Source organism: Mus caroli, chromosome 12 (assembly GCF_900094665.2).
Source record: "Mus caroli chromosome 12, CAROLI_EIJ_v1.1, whole genome shotgun sequence".
Taxonomy (NCBI): Eukaryota; Metazoa; Chordata; class Mammalia; order Rodentia; family Muridae; genus Mus; species Mus caroli.
The window spans coordinates 41,226,025-41,233,686 of NC_034581.1; the positions used below are offsets into that span (position 1 = coordinate 41,226,025).

The following is a 7,662-nucleotide window of genomic DNA, read 5'->3' on the forward strand; positions in this document are numbered from 1 at the left end:
CGACTTGCAAACTTTATATGCCCCAATATAGGGGAATGCCAGGGCCAAAAGAATGGGAATGGGTGGGTAGGGAAGTGGGGGGGGGCACTATGGGGGACTTTTGGGATAGCATTGAAAATGTAATTTAGGAAAATATGTAATAAAAAATATTAAAAATTAAAAAAAAAGAAATACAGGAGAACACAGGTAAACAAGTAGAAGCCCTTAAAGGGGAAAAACAAAAATCCCTGAAAGAATTATAGAAAATACAACCAAACAGTTAAAGGAATTAAACAAAACCATCCAGGGTCTAAAAATGGAAATAGAAACAATAAATAAATCACAAAGAGAGACGAGTCTGGAGATAAAAAACCTAGGAAAGGGATCAGGAGTCATAGATGCAAGCATCACTGACAGAATACAAGAGTTAGAAGAGAGAATCTCAGGTGCAGAAGATACCATAGAAAACATTGACACAACAATCAAAAAAAAATGCAAAATGCAAAAAGCTCCTAACCCAAAACATCCAGGAATTCCAGGACACATTGAGAAGACCAAACCTAAGGATAATAGGGATAGAAGAGAGTGAAGATTCCCAACTTAAAGGACCAGTAAACATCTTCAACAAAATTATAGAAGAAATCTTCCCCAACCTAAAATTAGAGATGCTCATAAGCATACAAGAATCCTACAGAACTCAAAATAGATTGGACCAGAAAAGAAATTCCTATCATCACATAATAATCAAAATATCAAATACATAAAACAAAGAAAGAACATTGAAAGCCATAAGGGAAAATGGTCAAGTAACATATAAAGACAGATCTATCAGAATTATACCAGACTTCTCACCAGAGACTCTAAAAGCCAGAAGTTCCTGGGCATATGCCATATAGACCCTAAGAGAACACAAATGCCAGCCCAGGCTACTATACACAGCAAAGCTCTCAACTACCATAGATGGAGAAACCTAGATATTACATGACAAAACATAATTTATATGCTATCTCTCTACAAATCTAGCCCTACAAAGGATAATAGATGGAAAACTCCAACACAAAAAGGGAAACTGCACCCTAGAAAAGCAAGAAAGCAATCTCCTTTCAACAAACCCAAAAGAAGATAGCCACAGAAACATAATTCCACCTCTAACAACAAAAATAACAGGAACCAACAATCACTATCTCTTAACATCATTGGACTCAATTCCCCAATAAAAAGACATAGACTAACAGACTGTATACATAAACAGAACCCATTATTTTGATGCAAAGAACTCAAGAAGTTAGACTCCAGAAAACCAAATGACCCTATCAAAAATGGGGAAAAGAGCTAAACAGAGAATTCTTAATTGAGGAATACTGAATCGCTGAGAAGCACCTAAAGAAATGTTCAACATCCTTAGTCATCAGGGAAATGCAAATCAAAACAACCCTGAGATTCCACCTCACACCAGTCAGAATGGCTAATATCAAAAACTCAGGTGACAGCAGATGCTGGTGAGGATGTGGAGAAAGAGGAACACTCCTCCTTTGCTGGCGGGATTGCATACTGGTACAACCACTCTGGAAATCAGTCTGGCAGTTCCTCAGAAAATTGGACATAGTGCTACCCAAGAACTATATTACTCCTGAAGACACACCAACATTTAGTAAGGACACATGCTCCACTATATTCATATCAGCCTTATTTATAATAGCCAGAAGCTGGAAACAACCCAGATGTCCCTCAACAGAGGAATGGATACAGAAAATGTGGTACGTTTACACAACGGAGTACTACTCAGCTTTTAAAAACAATGACTTCAGAAAAATTTCAGGCAAATGGATGGATCTAGAAAATATCATGCTGAGTGAAGTAACCCAGTCACAAAAGAACACACATGGCATGTACTCACTGATAAGTGGATATTAGCCTGCCTCTGCCTCCTGAGTGCTGGGATTAAAGGCGTGCACCACCATGCCTGGCTGCTTTGAACTTCTATCCTGTCCTTTTGTATACCTGATCCTAACCCTCCCACCCCCACTCCCTTCTCATCGACTCTCCCTCCCAGGTCCCATCCTATGATTGTTTTGTTCCCCCTTCTATGTAGGATTGAAGTGTCCACACTTTGATCTTAAGTTCCATATAGTTTGTGGGTTGCATCATGGGTGTTCTGAGTTTTGGGGCTAATATCCACTTATCAGTGAGTACACACCATGTGCGTTCTATTGTGATTGGGTTACCTCATTCAGTATGACACTTTCTAGTTCCATTCATTTGGTTGCACAATTTGTGAAGTCATTTTTTTTTAATAGCTGAGTTATAAGAATGTACCACATTTTCTGTATCCATTCTTCTGTTGAGGGACATTTGGGTTGTTTCTGGCTATTATAAATAAGATGCTATAAACATAGTGGAACATGTGTCATTGTTATATGTTGGAGCATCTTTTGTGTATATTCCAAGTAGTGTTACAGCTCGAGCTTCAGGTAGAACATTTTCAATTTTCTGAGGAACTGTATGATTTCCAAAGTGGTTTTACCAGCCTGCAGTCCCACCAGCAATGGAGGAGTGTTCCTCTTTCTCCACATCCTTGCCAGGATCTGCTGTCACCTGAGATCTTGATCTTAGTCATTCTGATTGGTGTGAGGAGGAATCTCGGGTCATTTTTTTTTTTTTTTAGAATTANTTTTTTTNTTAGGTATTTTCCTCATTTACATTTCCAATGCTATCCAAAAAGTCCCCAATACACCCCCCCACACACTCCCCTACCCACCCACTCCCACTTTTTGGCCCTGGCGGGACACAACTTTCTGGAGTTGAGGATATAGATTGGCTCAACCCTTGGGTTGTATAGAGGTCAAGGGTTCTCTGTTTTTATAGGTTAACAACCTTCTGTAGGTATGAAAATAATTTACTTTTCACTTGGGTAATCTGTGAATTTAGGCTTTAGCTGTTTAACAAAAGCCTATTTACCTTTAACTTCATGGTTTAGCAGCTGAGATGTTTTAAACTAGGTTTCAGGCTATTTGAGAACTGACAATTACCTAGCTTTTTATAGATGCTTATCAGCTTTGCACTTATAAACTTACTCAGAGCTACAAGAAGAAACAAGAATCCAGAGACCTTGACTGATGACCTTCTTCTATTTATCAGCAACTCTGCTTAGGTGGTGGAAATAAGAAATCATGTTGCTGTTTCATGAGCACACTGGTGTTTTTTTCTCTGCTTCTTCATTGCGCACAACAAACATGATATAACACATGGGCAGAGGAATAGAAGAGCAGGCCTCAGGAAATTACAGTCATGTAATCAAAGGCAAGTGAAGATTCATGCTCCAAGACTGGATAGTTAAGTGGAGTATTTGATGGAAAACTGGGATTTCTTGTCATTTCTATTGCTTTGTCTTAAAACAGTTCATGCCTGTTTTAAGAACCTGTTGTAGTCAGGATTCTCTACAACTAACAGAATAAATTTATATTAATTGGGAATCTATTATGTTGATCTATATGATATGATTTGGGTAGTTTAACAATAGTTTGTTTTATTCTGGAGAGACCCAGAATCTGGTAGTTTCTCATTTAATAAGTTTGGGCATCTCAGTCAGACTAGTCTAGTAATTAAGACCCAGAGGATTTCTTGAGAGCCACTAGTTGTGGTCTACATTTGGAAACCTGAAGCTGGTTCCCAACATCAGTGAAGAGAAAGTGGTAGCAGCAACAGTACCAGCAACAAAGTAGATGGACTTTCCACTGAAAGTGAAGGAAATCAGAAAAAAATGTAAATATTTTTCTTCTATTTTCTTTGTCTGTGATGCCACTGGGAAGTGCCAACTGCATTTATGCTGTGTCTTCCTAATTCAAATAATCTGATCAACAAAATGTCTTATGGGAATGCCCATAGACCTACCTTTAAGTTGATTGAGATTCAGTAAATTGACCATTAAAACCGACCACCACACACACGATCAACTTTTACTTGTCCTGTTGAAGCAAAACTGAAAACCTTGTTTCCACTTTTGCTATCCAGAAATACTTGTAAACTGGTAGTATTTGTAGGCTGGATATTAGTGTTGGGTCCCAATGATCGCTCTTGCCTTGATTTATCTCCAAAGTGACGAGGGTCCAACTCATAGTGATATTCTAGTTCCTCCTACTCACCACATTCCTCATGCAATCCACCAGCCATTTCTTGCTATGAAATCTTAAAATATTTCAAAGGTCTTACCATTTCTCAATGTCAGCAGTGGCAGTTGGCAGCATGGGTGGGAGGGCTGGCCTTGCCCTCACCAGCCAGCAGAGCCTTGGGCTGACTAACTTAACAAGCACCCAGGCCCTGGCCCAGGGCTTTGAGTTGGATTACTCCAACATTTACTGCAGCTGTGAGTGGCTGGATCTTGTGAAATGGCAGGTCCTGCAGAACGGGAACTGCAGGATCTCCATGACTAGGTAAGAGCAGGATATTCAAGAGGAGTCTCAGGGAGGGTTCAGTTTTGATGAAGTGGCAGAAGCCAGGGGACTTGAATCAGACTAATGACTTAGTGCAATGAACATATGCATGTAAAGCTCTTTGGGCAAAGGGGCACACTCTCTGACACACTACAGCTTCCATGTCACTATGACGAAGAAATATGTGACAGAGAGATGATAAAGATAGAGGAGCAAGGTGGTAGACATGGCAGGTGTGGTGGGTGTGAGAGAAGACTGTAGTTGATGGAGGAACAAATTGTTAACCAGTGGGGTCAGAGGGATGGTGGGCAGCATCCTGGACCTTGCTCAGACTCAGTACTCGAACAAGTTACCTCCCTGCATGTTCATGCTAGCTCTGAACTGTGACAGGTTGGTCAAGATGAAGAGTGGTACATTTAATGGATTAGACCTCCTTGAAAGACCTCCATGGTTGGTGCTTCTTCAAGAGGTCATTCTGCTCTATGGTCCATGCTTTGGCACAGGACCATGTGTCCACGAGCTATACTGCCCCTGGAGGCTAAGCAGAGGTCCTTGTCATGTGGTTATGTTGGAGAACATGTGGATGTCTGTAATTCATCCTGTTATTATACCATGAAGAAGCCTAGGATCCATTCTCTGGGTTATTGCAAAAGGCAAGGAAACTACTCATGTAGTGGTGTTAGTGGCTATAGATGCATAGCTGAGAAAGAGAAACATAGAAGGCTTCTGCAACAACCCCTACCTCTGCCTCATACCCCACCTCACCCTCCAAAATGTAATGGCCTGGGAAGGAAGCCATCAAAAAGAACTTAAAATTTTTGATAGGGACCTCTGCAATGGACAAAGAGACATCTTGCTGGTGATGTTCTTACATCAGTCAGGGGGAGAGCAGATGGTAGTCCTTGCTTCATCCTAGCTTGATGCCTAGTTTTCTGGCCAAAGCTGTCTTATACCTAGGATGCATGCAAAGCAAAGCAAAGCAAAGCAAAGCAAAGCAAAGCAAAGCAAAGCAAAGCAAAGCAAAGCAAAGCAAAGCAAAGCAAAGCAAAGCAAAGCANAAAGCAAAGCAAAGCAAAGCAAAGCAAAGCAAAGCAAAGCAAAGCAAAGCAAAGCAAAGCAAAGCAAAGCAAAGCAAAGCAAAGCAAAGCAAAGCAGACCAAACTAAACCAAATAGAGGCAGTGCAGCACAGAAGGAGGAAGATAGACAGAGTACTGTGGACCACCATGCCTCCCACAGACCTGTCCTCCAGTGCACAGCATAGGCAGGGCATAGATACCTCTTTGCAAATATGTGAATAGAGGATGTCACCAAGGGACCTGCCACCCATGTCACCAGGCTGCAGCTCGAGCCACTGCCATGTACTAGCATGTGGTGTTCAGTTAAAAGAGAAAGCGAAGTGGAGCAGCTTGAGCATTATGAAGAAAGATGGAACTGGAGACTTGAGTGTGGAGAGGAGGAACCTATTGTGAGTGCCCAGCCCTGTTACCTGGGGTCATCATGAGGTCCCAGCCCAAGCTGCTGCTGAGGGCCATGTCTGAGTTTATGGTTACTCTGTGGCAGGAGTTGGTGTCCATGGCCCATATTATCACTAGAGAACATGGAGATGTCCCGGGTCTGAGCATCCATTGGGAACCACTTGGATGTCCAGGAGATGTGCATAACTGGTCCAGCACCTCACTGGATATGGAACTCTGAATAGCTGGCCCCATTTCTCAACTCTGGAGTCCCTCAGGAAAGTGGGTCTTACATCTCACTCAGGCAGCACAGTGGAGCTGTGGTAGGGTTGGGTGAGACAGCTCTGAGGGCACAAGTGTGGGAGAGCTGACCCTTTTACCCATCTGCTGTAGGGTGGCATGGGTACAGAGGTATTCCTCCCACTCGCACCCCTGCCACCTCCGGTGTTTGGGAAAATTGACCTTAGGGTCATGAGCTCAGGTGAGCTAGCCTTGTCCCTCACCAGCCTCAGCGTTCTGGAGAGCAGGCTCGGAACCTAACCTGGGTAGCACAGTAGAGCTGATCCCAGTGAAAAGGTAATAGGTGAGCTAGCTCAGAGGGCAAGAGCAAGGGAGAGCTGGCCCTGTCACTTGTCTGTCATGAGGTGCATAGGTGCAGCAATGATGCCCTTGTCTTCCTTGCTTGGCACCTGAAATAGTTGGGAGACGTGGTCCTGAGGGCATGAGAATGGGAAAGCCAGTCGGGATCTCTTCTTGTCTACAGTGCTTGGGAGAGTGGGCCATGCTCCTTGCTTGGGAAACACAATGGAGCTGGTCCTGATGGGAAAGATGTAGGTGAGTCAGCTCCAAAAGCATGAGAGCAACAGAGCTGGTCCAGCCCCTAACAGGCTGCAGCACTTGGGAGAGTGGGCATCGACTGAGAAGCACAGTGGAGCTGGCTCTGGATGCATGGGTACAGGTGAACCAGGCCTGTGGGAAGCCACATGTACCTTTGCAGGGTGGTGCTGGCTTCCGCTGGCCACCACGCAAACATAGGAAGAAAAGTTCTTTTGCCAAGATGAGGTTTTGAGAATTAACCAAAATTAACCAATCAGATGAGAGACAAGTTAACCAATCAGATGTAGGCATGCAAATGAGGTGAAAATCATAACCCAAGCACAACCAATCCGGGTGTGAGACAAGCCTCTCCTAGGCCTATATAAGCAGCACCAGTTCTGGGCTTGGGGTCTCTTCGCCTCTGTAATCAAGCTCTCCTGATAAACGTGTGCAGAAGGATCCTGTTGCAGCATCGTTCTTGCTGGTGAGTTGGGCTAGCGCAAGACAGGCCTTGAGAACCGAAGTGACCCTGTCTCCTGCTGATGGCAGACTGGGTGGCCTAGCCAGACCAATGTTGGGAGAGCTCATCCAGGTAGTGTAGCTAAGAGAGTTCGAATACTGACAAGCTCTACTACCACCCAGGTCCAGATCCACAGCTCTAGGATAGTCCACCTTTAAATCTGTATCATCTGTAAAAGGTTGGGATGAGTGAAAAGACCAGTTCTGCTGTTACAAAACCTTCAGGTTCTCCATGACACAGTGCAACAACATTATACCTGGGAGTAGTCCTAATGAGGATCCAATATTAATGGTTTTATAGAAACCAGAGATTTTGAACCAGAACAATGACTCATTGCAATGAACATCTGCAAGTGAAGATGTGTGTAAACAGAGAGATATACCATGGGACACACTGTGATATACTACAGTTTCCACAATGAGATGTTTCCTATGCCTTTTTAGTTTAGTTTAGTTTAGTTTA

At 43.1% G+C, this 7,662-nt stretch overlaps 1 non-coding gene across 1 annotated transcript; it reads left to right on the forward strand.

Annotated features, from left to right (window-relative positions):
- The first annotated feature begins 5,235 nt into the window (after window positions 1–5,235).
- On the forward strand, window positions 5,236–5,375 carry LOC115032845. The gene has a single exon (XR_003838505.1). It is a non-coding gene; the product is annotated as a small nucleolar RNA SNORA48 (small nucleolar RNA).
- Window positions 5,376–7,662: the final 2,287 nt, after the last annotated feature.